Raw genomic sequence first — 14,364 nt, 5'->3', positions numbered from 1 at the left:
AATAAAATATTAGCAAACCAAATCAAACATGTATTTTAAAACACATGATGACCACATGTAGCTTAATCCAGGAATGCAAAGATCTTTCAATATTAGAAAATCTGTTTCTATAAATAATAATTTTAAGATTAAAAGGGAAGTATGAAATGATAATGTGGATACAGAAAATTGTTTTTGAAAATCCAATGCCCATGAGCTGGAGTTGTGGCTCAGTGGTAGAGTATTTGCCTAGCATGTGTGAGGCTATGGGTTCAATTCTCAGCACCACATCTAAATAAATGAATAAAATAAAGGTCCTTCAACATCTAAAAAAAAATTTTTAAAAGAAAATCCAATGCCCACTTATGAATGAAACCATTTTTAGAAAACCATGAATGCACTGAATCCTCCTCAACCTAATATAAAGCTATCAACTCCAAACCAATAGTGGATATGTTAATAGTAAAATATTTGAAATATAATATTCCTTATAAAGTTAGGAAAATAACAAGAATGACTTCTGTTGCTGTTTCTGTTAAGCACACAGTGGAGATAGTAGTTGATATAAAAAAGGAAAAGATAAAGGTCTATGGATTAAATATGAAGAATCAGAATTGCTATCATTAACAGTTGATTATGCTATCAAAGAAACCTATATAAACTTGTACCTGCTTGCTAATATGCAGAAAATATTTTAAAGTTCACAATTGTTCCCAAGTTGACCAATAAATTCAAGGGAATTCCAATATAAGTTCCAAATGGATATTAATAGAGGACAACTTGATCCTAAAACTCACTTGGAAACAACAAATGCATAAAAATAATCAAGAAAACATCAAGGAATAATAATGAAATAAAATTTGCCTTACCAGAGATAAAGATTCATCATAAAGCTACAGTAATTAACACAGTGGTAGCTGGGTCAGGGAAAAACAAAACATTGGGAGAGAACAGAAAGACTAGAAAAAGATATTTTTATGATGTGTGTTATGGTTTGAATCTGGAATGTCCCCCAAAAGCTCATGGGTTGAAGGCTTAGTCCCCTGTATATCAATATTCAGAGGAAGTGAGAGTGTCCTGGAGGGGCTCAGACCCTAGGAAGAAGGTTTGGGATTCTGGCAGTTGGAAAAAATTGCAAACCTAGTTGAGATAGTAGACATGCTTTATTTGAAGGCAGCAGCAGTTCCCTGAATGTTCCATAGGACTTTTCTATGTGCAGGCCAAACAAAGAAGGCATGGTTCCAATAGGTTATATAGTGAGCACATGATCACAAGCAGATATTTATGACCTTGACTACATATGCTGAATCAGGGTGTTTATGACCTTGACTACATATTAAAACATAACCACCTAGAAGTCTTGATGTGGGAATCTAAATATAAACATCTTGGGCCTTCCCCACATGGGGCTTTTGGTAAGTAATTGAATCATGAGATCTCTAATCCCATCAATTGATTAGTCAATTGATGGATTCATAGCTGAAGGGACTACTGGGAAGAGGTAGAAACTGTAGATTGAAAAACATAGTTGAAGGGAATGGGTGTTTGGGAGCATGCCATTAGATATATCTTGTTCCTCCTCATGCTCACTCACACATGCACCCCTCTCTTGTGTGTTCTCTCTCTCTCTCTCTCTCTCTCTCTCTCTCTCTCTCTCTCTCTCTCTCTCTCTCTCTCTTTCTCTCTCTCTCTCTCACCATGAGGTAGCAGCTCTGTTCCACCATGCAGCTGCAGTCATCCATTAACATGAGAGCACAAGAGGAGGCATCTGGCCCACACTGAGTAGTAATGCTACTTTTGTTATAAATCCAGTTACATATACTATAATTTGGATCTCAAATGTTCCTCAAGGCCCTTGTGTTAACAGTTTATTCTACCATGCATTCTCTGTCATGATGCTGTACCTCATCACATACCCATAGCATTGATGGAACCCTCTGAAACCATAAGCCAAATCAAATCATTCCTCCTTTAATTTGTTATTCTCAGATATTTCGTCACAGTGATGAAAGTTAACACACTATAACAAATACTTGAGACAATCAGTTTATAAAGAGAATAGTTATCGTTTGGCTCATGGTTTTAGAGTTTCTACTCCAAGATCAGGTGGAGTCATTGCTTTTAGTGTAGGTGCTATATGGCAAAAGTAGGGAGCACATGATGGAACAAAACAATTTACTTCATGATGAGGAAGCAAGAAGGAAGATGCTGGGGTCCCATAATCATTTTCAGGACATATCCTCAATGACCTGAATACTTCCTACTAGGACACCATTCAAAGATTCTACTACATCCCAAAATGAACATGGGCTGAAGATTAAACTCTTTTTTTGTTTGTTTGGTACTAGGAAATGAACCCAGGCTTGCTTAACCACTGAGCTACATCCCCAGCCCCTTTTTTATATTTTATTTTGAGACAGGGTCTTGCTAAGTTGCTTAGGGGCTCACTAAGTTGCTTATGGCTTCCTTAAATTGCTGAGGCTGGCTTTGAACTTGTCATCTTCCTGCTTCAGCCCCCTGAGTTGTTGGGATTATAGGTGTATGCCACAATGCCCGGCATGGAGATTAAGCTCTTAACACATGGGCCTTTCCAGAACATTTAAGATTCAAATTAAAGCATATAGCAACTTGATATGTAGCATTGCTACTTAGTGTGGGCCAGATGCCTCCTCTTGTGTTCTTATGTTAATAGATGCCTCCAGCTGCTGAACAGGATTCAGGTAACCACTGCCCACACAGGGAAAGTCTCCCTTGCTTCCCACTTTTAGCTCACTGCCAGTGCCAGAGGAGCTTACCAGCAATCTGGCCTAAATACTCTCTGGCTGACTGACTGGTCCCAGGAGATCTACCAGTTCAACAACAAATATATCCATCCAGCCAATCAGACTCCTTACCTTGGAGCACACTACCAACCTTTATTCTTTTACCAGTCATACCTTTGAAACAAAAGAGCTCCTCTTGGGGATTAGTTTCATTGTAGCCAGGTTTCAGAATATGAGGGGAAATTTTGATAAAATTAGAATAAAGAGGATCATAGAAGAAGTTCTGATTGTAGAAGAGCACCAGCTACCCCATGTGCTAGTGCTATAGCTGGGAACATATTTCTTCAAATTACCTGGTAATCAGCTCAACTTAGGAGAAGATGAAGTTGAAAGACTAAAACACTTAATAACAGACGTGCTATGTCATCAAGATGGAGTCCTGGGCCATCATTGACTGTATTGGTAACTGATAGAGATCAAATTTTGAACCTCCTTAGACTCCTTATATTTCCACACATATTACAAAGCCCAAGAATCATGAGAGGATTTTTCTGGTTCAGCTTCCAGAGGAAGATTTGTTTATAGAATCTACGATATACAAAGTGGCAGCTACACCATTTTTTGAGCTATATGACAGTGTAACAGGATATGGACCCATTATTTCTAGTCTCCCTCAGCTGTTGAGCAGGTTCAATTCTATCTAAAACTTAATTCCTGCACAATGTAGAAGTAAAAGAAACCATCTGTGAACAAAGCTATACACAGTGTAGAAGTAAAAATGTACAATTCGGGGGGGGGGTTCTCTCTTTCCTGATCCCTAAACTGCCACCTACTTTTTATTTTTTGAATAATAAATTTAGCCAGCCATGGTGACACACATCTCTAGTTCTAGCTGCTCCAGGAACTTGAGACCAAATAGGCAACATAGAAGACCCTGACTCAAAAGTAAGTGAATAAATAAGGAATAAAAAGTCATTAGCAATGTAAACAAATGTGATAACTTTTACATATTTTTGGTTCTACTCATATTTTTGTACATTAAAGAAAATGAAATTTGTATTTTTACAAAATTTCTCATTGAACTACAAAACACATTTATAAAGTGAAAACAAATCACAAACCATAAAGATAAAAGCTGATAAATGTCACCACATAAAAATATAAAATTTGTAATACATATATATAAATGATGATTACACATATAATCAGTATTGTTAAATTAAAAGTTCACCCTCAAAAGCTATTAATCAATGTTGAACAATATTAATGAACAATACTCCATAAGGTTAATGCTTATTCAGTGAGAGCACCATTTTTATCAACCACTAGTGGGATTTTAAAGTGGATGACCTTTGTGAATAGGAATTAATAATATTAAAAAGAACATTAATATTGTTCATACTTAAAATAGACATTAACCTGATAAAAATGATAATGTCTAAGGAATGACATGACAAAAGTGACATAAATTCTATTTTATTCATTTTTATTTTTTGTATCAGATTTGTATTAATTTTATAATTTGAGTTACAACTAATTTGTAATTTAAAATATTTCAATAAATACAAGTTTTTTATCATTTGGCCTTAAATTTTACTTTTAAGGGCACCATCTTAGGGAATTAAATAGAAATGGGCACAAATTTGATATAGCAGCTGATCTTTATGTATTTATAATATCCAAATAGAGACACAGCCTAAATATTAAACTATAAATGAGTAAACAAATACTTTGTGGTGATAGACATGATAAAATAACATTTTGATATTTAAAAAATGTTTTTAAAATACAAAAAGAATTGCAAAGGATACCTCAGTGATGCCATTTAGTGTTAAGTTAATGGAAAAGGCTTTGCAATATAATCCAGATTGAGGAAGGGACAAATGGTTTTTATTATAAGGTCATGGTTATGGTGGCAAGTGAGCAATAGTCTCCTATGAGGATCCAATAACTGGTTCTGGAAGGAAAGAAATTTTCCCTTTGAGATTTCCTTTTTTTGTTTGTTTGTTTATTTTGTTGTTTCCAAGAACATAAAAATATCAAAGAGCAAACCTCAACCTAGAATGGAGAATCACCCTGATATCCTTCCTTCCCCATATCTACCTCCAATTATATAGGACTCAGAATTTCTCTCTCTCTCTCTCTCTCTCTCTCTCTCTCTCTCTCTCTCTCAAATAGCAGTTTCAACAGACAATACATGGTAGAGGCCGACAGTTTACATGTAGAGAAATAAACCTTTTTTTAATATAAAGAGGAAAGAAAGCAAGATGGGGAGGAAGAGGGAAAAGAAGGAGAAAGGGAGAGAGGGGGAGGGAGAGAAGAAAAGAGACAGAGAGCAAGATGGATTAATTGATTGATTGACTTTGACCTAAGATTTGTGAATATCTGATAGAGGGATAATAGGCACAGAAGAAACAGGGGAAGTGGACACTTCAAGAGGGAAGATAGAAGTTAAGCATGAGGAAAGGAAAGAAAGCGATCTTCACACAGCTAGATTGAAACCCACATGAGACAACAAGAAAATGTGACCAATGCACTTTCTTTTTTTTACTTTATAATTTTTTGTTTTAATTAGTCATACATGACAGTAGAATGCATTAATGAACTTTGTTATATCATACATAAAGGGTATAATCTCTCATTTTTCTGATTGTACATATTGTAGAATTATATCAGTCATGTAGTCATATATGTACACAAGGTAGTAATGTCTGTTTTATTCCGTTATCCTTCCTATCCTCTCCCCTCTCTTCACTCCCCTCTACCTAAACTAAAATAACTCTATTTTCCCTAGTGCCCCACCCTTATTATGAATTAGGATCCACATAGCAAACATTCAGCCTTTGATTTTTAGGGATTTGCTTATTTCACTTAGCATGATAGCCTTCAGTTCCATCCATTTACAGGCAAATGACATAACTTCATTTTTCATTAAAGCTGGGTGATATTCCATTGCACATATATACATATATATCTATATCTATTATCTATATCTATATATGCCTATATAGATATATATAGATATCACATTTTCTTTATCTATTCATCTATTGAAGGGCACCTAGGTTGGATCTATAGTTTAGCTATTGTGAATTGAGCTGCTATAAACATTGATGTGGCTGTATCACTGTAGGATCTGATTTTAAGTCCTTTGGGTATATGCCCAGGAGTGGGATAACTGGGTCAAATGGTGGTTCCATTTCAAGTTTTCTGAGTAATCTCCATACTGCTTTCCAGTATGGTTGCACCAATTTGCAGTCCCACCAGCAATGTATGAGTGTATCTTTGCCTTCATATCCTTGCCAACATTTATTGTTAGTTGTATTCTTGATTAATTGCCATTCTGATTGGAGTGAGATGAAATTTTAGTGTAGTTTTGGTTTGCATTTCTCTAATTGCTAGAGATGTTGAATATTTTTTCCTTTATTTGTTGATTTAATGTATTTCTTCTTCTGTGAAGTGTCTGTTTAGTTGCTTAGGCCATTTATTGATTGGGTTATTTGGTTTTTTGGTGTTAAGTTTATTGAGTTCTTTATATACCCTAGAGATTAATGCTTTATCTTATGTGCATATAGTAAAGATTTTCTCCCAATCTGTAGGCTCGCTCTTCACATTATTGATGTTTCTTTTGCTGAGAAGAAGCTTTTTAGTTTTAATCTATCCCATATATTGATTATTGGTTTTACTTCTCCCCACTTTAGGGGTCGTGTTAAGAAAGTCAGATCCTAGGCCAACATGGTGAAGTATTGGACCTACTTTATCTTCTAGTTTACATAGGGTCTCTGTTCTAGTGCCTAAGTCTTTGATTCACTTTGAGTTGAATTTTGTGCAGGTGAGAGAGATTTAATTTCATTTTGTTACATGTGACTTTCCTTTTTTTTTCCCAGCACCATTTGTTGAATAGGCTATCTTTTCTCCCGTGAATGTTTTTGGCCCCTTTGTCTAGTATGTCTCTGTGTCTTCTATTCTGTACATTGGTCTACATGTCTGTCTTGGTGCCAATACCATGTTGTTTTTGTTACTCTAGCTCTATAGTATAGTTTAAGGTCTAGTATTGTGATGCCTCCTGCTTCACTTTTCTTTCTAAGAATTGCTTTGGCTACTTTGGATCTCTTATTTTTCCAAATGAATTTCATGATTGCTGCTTCTACTAGAACAAGACAAGGATGCCCTCTTTTTACCACTTTTACTCAACATTTTCCTTGAAATTCTAGCAAGAGCAATTAGACACAAGAAAGAAATTAAATGGATATTAATAGGAAAAGAACTCAAATTATCACTATTTGCTGATGACATGATTCTATTATTAGAAGATCAAAAAAATTAAACCCCAGAAAACTTCCAGAACTAATAAATGATTTCAGAAAGGTAGCAGGATATAAAATCAACACTCATAAATCAAACACACTCTCCTATACATCTGCAATGAATCCACTGAAAGATAAATTAGGGAAACTACCCCATTCACAATATACTTAAAAATATAAAATATTTGGGAATCAATCTAATAAAAGAAGTGAAAGACCTTTACAATGAAAACAAAATAACATTAAAGAAATAAATTTAAGTAGACCTTAGAAGATGGAAAGGCTTCCCATGCTCCTGGATAGGCAGAATTACTATTGTAAAAATGGCCATACTACTAAAAGCATTATGCAGATTTAATGCAATTCCTATTAAAAACCCAAGGATATTACTCATAGAACTAGAAAAACTAATGTACTTTCAATAAGAAGACAGAAAAAGAGGGAAAAATTAAGGGCTCACCAAACAACTTTAAATGTACTGTCTTCCACCATGACTCTACAGTTTAGATTTATCACCTAGGAACTTGAGTATAAAGCAGCTTGAACTCCTTTCTGTGATGTCTATTTGTGAAGGTCATAAGATAACTTGCAGAAGGAGGGGAATAAGCATTCTATTTCCACAGAATAACAAGTAATGTCTATGGATGTTAGAGGAGATATGCCAAAGAGGTAATAACTCATCCAGAAAATTTGCCCTTCATCTCCTCCTCTAAGAGAATATGTGAAGATTTATCATATAGGTAACAAATAATAAGTAACCTATCCTAGAGTACACACATACATAAATATGTATACCAAATTTTTTTTGCATATATGTATGCATAAAAAAATAAAGGAGATGCCCTGAAATATTATCAATGTTTTCCTGGGATTTGGAATTATAGTTGATATTTATTCCCTTATGCAACATGATAATCTTTCAAAATATTTATTGATGATTTTTTTTTCCTTCTTGGTAATTCTTTTTGTCCTACAATACATTACACAATTAAAATTAGAACCTAGGAAATGAAAATCAAACCCACAATGAGATATCATCTCACCCTAGTCAGTATGGCTATTATTATAGAAGATAAAAAATAACAAATGCTTGTAAATTTGTGGAGAAAGAGGAACTCTCATACATAGTTCATGGGAATGTAAATTAGTATAGCCATTATAGGAAACAGTACTGAGGTCCTTGACAAACTAGAAATAGAAGTACATATGACCCAGCAATCTAATTCCTGGGTATATACCCAAATGAATTGAAATCAATGTGTCAAAGAGACACCTGCACTCACATGATTATTATACCACTATTCACAATAGCCAAGACATTAAATCAACCCAAGTGCCCATGGACAGATAAAGAAAATGTGGTGTGTGTGTGTGTGTGTGTGTGTGCATACAATAGAATATTATTCAACAATAAAACAAATGAAATTCTGTCATTTTCAGTAACATTGATGGAACTGGTATTTATTATTTTAAGTAAAATAAGTCAGGCACAAAACACAAATGTCTCATGTTTTCATTTATCTGTAGAAACTAAAGGTTGATCTCAATCAGGTAGAATAGAATAGTTATTACCAGAACCTGACAAGGGAACAGCAGAGGATAGTATAGTTAATGAGTACAAAGGTACATTTGGATAGAAGGCATAATTTCTAATGCTCTGTATCACAGTAGGATAATTATAATTAACAACAAGTACTTGATTGTTTCAAAGTAAATAGTAGATAGAATTGGGGAGAAAATAATCTAGTAGAGAAGGGTTAGTTGAGAAAGAAATGATAAATGTATAAGGTGATAGATATACTAATTACTCTGATCTAATCACTCTATTTTGTATACATTTATTGAAACATCACATTTTTCCCTCTAAATATGCTCAATTACTATGCGTTGATTAAAAATAAAAATATATTTAAAAATTGGACTCTGACACTGAAGCTTATTGCCCCTGGGAATGTAGGACAAACAATAACCGAGCAATAACAAAGAATCAAATTTTATTACATTTGAGTTTCACAATAATATTGTGAAGTTCTTGGTTAGGATAGTATAAAAGCCAAAGAAACTTTGGTTTGCTAGAGTGAGGCACTTAAGAGAAGAAGAGTACTTCAGAATTCTAAAAACCTGCTTTTTCACATCAAGATCAAAGACTGATAGTCCCAAGGTTTACATCCTGAACTATCTAGTAGGGAAGAATTTATAATACAGGGACAGTTTTCAGCTATAAAAAAAAAGAGGACAGAAAGATCTTTGCTGTACTGGGGGAGAAGTCTGGAGAGGCTTTAGAGAGAAAGGAAAACTTCAGATGTTAGTGGGCAACTATGGTTCCTGATTCTCTCTCCAGGTCAAAAACAAATGAAATGAAAGGGAAGACAGAAAGAAATTCAAATAGATTGAGAATTCTAAAAGTGCCCCACTTTCCAGTTGTATTGTTTGGAGAAAGGAGACTCTAAGATTGTCTTGGATTACCATAAACAGCAATGTAGCATGTTTAGGCAGAGAGGAATTAATATATCGTCAATTTTCCCTAAATCTCAGGAAGTCTTAAAAGTTTCCAGGGATATGAATGGAGTAAGGAAAATGACTAAGAATTAAGAAATTGTACTGGGTGTGGTGGTGCACACGTGTAATTTCAGTGGCTTGGAAGGCTGAGGCAGGAGGATCACAAGTTCAAAGCCAGCCTCAGGACTTAGCAAGGCCCTGAGCAACTTAGTGAGATCCTGTCTTAAAAAATACAACAGGGTCGAGGATATTGCTGAGTGGGTAAGCACCCCCGAGTCCAATCCCTGGTACCAAAAATGAAAAAAAGAAAAGAAAGAAATTGCATGTCTGCCAAGATGTCAACATAGCACAAGGAATGGGAACTAAATAGTAGAAGATGCAAATCAGACCACTAAAGCCTAATACTGTTAAACTTGATTGAGGTTTTCAGCAACTCACTTATCTATATGAGCTAAACAAGGGGGAGATTCTATCAGTGTAAGTTTACTACCAGGCTTCCCATCCTTTCACTTATCCATTTATCCTACCTCCAAATCATGACTATCTGTTACTCATACCAAGAAGGAGCATCATACAAGTAGGAGCATCAGTACTGAATGCAGACAAGATGATACCCAACACTAGGCTAGATAAATATATAAATATAAATATAGGTGTATGTGAGCATACACCTCAGTGGAAGTCAAAAGTTATAGAAGGTTAACACTCAGACCCAAAGAAAATTAGTACACCCAGAAGAAGGGAGGAGGAAGAAATGAATGAAGACAATCATAAGGAAATGAGTTTAAAACTATAAGTACTAAAGATCTATGATATTTAAGACTAAATTTACTGAAGATAGTTGAGACACAGGTTAATAAGCTAGATGAAGTTCAGTTATATGAAAATAAATAACATGGTGTTCTTGTTCATCTGAATTTGTAACTGTAAAATTGTCTACTTACTCTCTTTCTTTAAAGTTTCTAGAATTTTCCAAGTTCATTGCATATTTGCATTTATTTCTTTGAACCTCAACAAAACAAATATTAAAATAAAACTATCAACATTTTCAAAGATGCAGATTAATGTGTTATTTTTAAAGTTTGAGACTAGTAATATCTAAATTTATATCTAGAGTCATTGTAAATGAGGAAGTTCTGCTTCAGAAAGCAAAGTGAACAACTTAGAAGCTGACAGGGACTTGTTAATATATTTTAAATTAATATACATCAAATCTGTTAGAAGCTGCTAAGATCTATATGTAAATGTCTGGAGAGAAAATTTTTGCCCTAATAATAGTAAAAACTTCATTTTAAATAAAAAATGGACATTTGATAAATACCTTGCTAAAGGTATAAACAAAGTGCTATGGGAGCAAATGCTGGGGAGCCATTAGCTCCTTTGAAAGGTCCATCAATCTTTTGCAAGTTGACTCTGCAATCTTAAACATATAAAATGATGACAGTGAACAATGGTATTTCCTTTTGTTTGGAAATTTCCATAATGGACACGTGATAGAAGTCAAAGTAAAAGGGATGTAATGGGATCCTTGCTGTCCTGGAATATATATGGTATAACTAAGGACAGAAAAGTAAAAATTATTCTGTCATTGTTGAACTCAAACCAGGAATTGAAACTCTTAGGACTCTGACAGACATGCTTTTTTGGTTTATAATTTTCTTTTAAATAAACTTACCCATATACTATGCTTTCCAGTTTGTCACTGCACACATCATTCCCTTTTGGAAGTACAGTTATTATACAATAATAAAGAATAGATATTCTAGAATTCTGAGCACTTGAATTGAAATTGAAAATCTAACACTTTCTAGGCATGTGACCTTGGAAAAATGAATTACTCTCCCTGAGTCTTGGTTTTCTTGTCTTTAAAATAGAGACAGTAATAGGAGAGTCCTGTTGAGAATTAAATGACTTAAAACTTATAAAGCATTTAGAATAATGCCCAATACACAGTAAGTACTGCATAAAGTTTTTAAAAATAATTATTGACTTACCTCCAGCATAATTATGTACCTTCCATGGGCCCTGAAAACTTGTGGGCTTATATATTTGGCTTAATTTTGTCTTCAAAATGATTTCATCTTGATCCTCCATAGAAGGGATTTGGATGACCTTTTTTAATGGTGGGAAATGATGGATTCCAAAGGGTTTTTTTTTGTACATCTCTTCCTTATATGTACCATGTGACTGACTCATTGCCATCATCATATGAAATCTTCTGAGCTTCTTAAATTATGGGGATACTAGGGGGCAAAAGATACAGTCCTTGTCTTTGAGGTGATTACTGTCCAGTGCGAGAAAATGAAATTGTACATGGCAAATAAGTACAGTAGAATATTGCATATGCTAAGTTATAGGTGAAATAAGTCTGTTGAAGAAAGCAGTAATCACAGAAAGATTGGATAGACTGATGCAGGTCTATAAAGAATATGAGAATGAGTAGTTCTTGAAAGGAAAATAGGACTTAGATCTAAGAATTAGATAAATGAAGGAATTATGAACAAAACCCATGCTAGCAAAATTATATAGGCAAGAATATATCTGCAAGCTTTTGAGCAATTATGCACAGATTTGAGTAGGGAGTTGGTTGTATGTCAGAAATTATAGGAGACAAGGCTAGACCCATAGATGAGGACCAGACTGAGGAGAACTGGGAATCCCAAATGAAGGCTCTAGGTTTTATTTTGAAAGTAGTAGTGAGTCAATCAAGATTTTTAACACTGGGAGAGGTTGGGGAGAGAGAATGAATTGTTTTTGCAAGGTAATATTTTTATGACAATTAATCTATTAGCAGGGCATAAGATGGATGGAGTGAGTGGATATTAGAGCAGTTAGGACACTAGAGAGGTAACATGAAGACTAGCTGAGAGACTGTTGAAATAAACAGTCTGAGATTAAGTTAACCTAGATTGGTATCAGAGTGAAACTATGAACCTGGAACTGAAAGGAGGCAAGCCAAAGATATTACTCGGGAAACAGAATCTTTCATTTTTTAATCAAATTAACTTCTCTTCATAAATCAAGAGGATGAGTTAGTTATTCAAAAATTATGTTCTCCCATAGTTATATGGGCATTTATGTACACTGAGGAAAACCAAACTATGCTGTTAAAATAACTATTTCTTCTTAACTTTTAGGTTATGGGGTCTGTCTTGTTTCTTTGTGTTGTTTTTGTGTTTGTTGTATCTCTAGAATCTACAACAATGTCTAATATATATTAATTTTTTAAGAAGTATAAAATAGAACCAAATATGAATAAAGAAGTAGCTTTTGAGGCTACTTTGTATTTGGAAGATTAAGAGAATATTACAAAAAGAAGGAGTTCTAGATGAGGAGCAAACTAGGGGGAAGTTCCAGGAGAGCTTTAAAAATTAATATCTTCTCCTCTCTCTCCTTCTCCTTCTCCCTCCCTTCCTGTGTGCATTTAAATAACTTGGTGCACATTTGTTATAACTATAAAAATTAGGCTTCATTGTGAATGGAAATCAGGAGCAATCTGTTTGAGGTTGAACTATGGAAGGAAATAGAGCATCTGGGTGATATGCTATATGAAACAGGTAGAGAAGTTTGGATACCTGAGATGGAGAACCTAATTAAAGAGTGGATTAGGGTTCTCAAGGACTAAAAACATTCCTTGGACAATAACAATCAGATAAATGCCACCATGACTTCCAATTTTGAGGTTAACTTTCCACTGTCCCCGAAAAGACAAAGTTGCATAGTACTAAAAGAAATATAGCCATGTTACTCTTGGGTTCATGTAGTATTTTATAAATTATATTTGTACTCTCATATCCATAGGATGAGAAAGTGTTTTTCCTAAAGACTATCTTTTAAACAATTTGAAAATGTAGAAAACTATCTTATCTCCTAAGGGTGAAAACTATGTCTTATCTCCAGAGTTATAAGAGCTTATGAAACTTGACAATTTCCAAGTGGCAAGGCATAGGAACTTCTCAGGAGGTATCTGCTTCCTTTTATCCTGAGATAATCACTAAATTATTTGTCTACAATCTATATCTCTGGACGTAATATAACAGCAATATGCCTCAAATGGCTCATAATCATCAGTGAAGCATGGACCTTACTCAAGAAGGGGCATACACTGAAGTTTACTAATTGTTCCTTGAATTACACTGAATTGCACTTGCAGGGATGATGACTGAGCTAGCCACATGTAGCCCAAAACCACCCAACTGTGATATTTCTAGTCAAGGTTTTGGTACATCCGTGGCTAGAAAGTAGAGCAAGAAAACCTAACACATCTAATGAGGCAGAGTGAGAAACTAGGATTTTCATGGGCCTTAGAATAAGACATCCATGTATTTGAGTCCTTTCTTTGAAACTATCTCTGTGAACTTGAGCAAGTTTATTAATTTCTCTGAGCTCCAGTACTATATCTTCAGAATTAAGATTATAATAATGTCTACCTTCTACAGTGATTATTAGGATCAAACAGGGTATTTACAAGCATCAGGGAAGCAATATTGGCCTCATAAACTTATGTGCCTTAACCAAGTGAGTAAAGCATTGTATCATTGCAGCTACACTAGTGTGGCAGACAGATTAATGTCCTCCCTCCAAAGGTGTCCACACCCTAATCCCCACAAATATTTTACATTACATGGGAAAGGGGATTTTTTTCAAATGTTATTGTTAAAGATCCTGAGAAGGAAAAAAAAAGTATTCTTCATTATTCTGGTGGGCTTCACATAATTACATAGGTCCCTGTCAGAGGAGGCAAGAGATTCAAAGAAAAAGGAGATGTGATGATGGAAACAGAAATTGAACTGATATACTTTAAAGTTGGAGGAGGG

General features: G+C 34.6%; 1 pseudogene; it reads left to right on the top strand.

Annotated features, from left to right (window-relative positions):
* Positions 1 to 1,382: 1,382 nt before the first annotated feature.
* Positions 1,383 to 3,445, top strand: LOC124110092 (cleavage and polyadenylation specificity factor subunit 5-like; annotated as a pseudogene).
* The last annotated feature ends 10,919 nt before the right edge of the window (positions 3,446 to 14,364 follow it).

Source organism: Marmota monax, unplaced genomic scaffold (assembly GCF_021218885.2).
Source record: "Marmota monax isolate L192 unplaced genomic scaffold, Marmota_monax_Labrador192_F-V1.1 WCK01_AAM20220418_F8-fsc00054, whole genome shotgun sequence".
NCBI classification, from domain to species: Eukaryota; Metazoa; Chordata; class Mammalia; order Rodentia; family Sciuridae; genus Marmota; species Marmota monax.
This window is presented reverse-complemented; position numbering and strand designations above follow the sequence as displayed.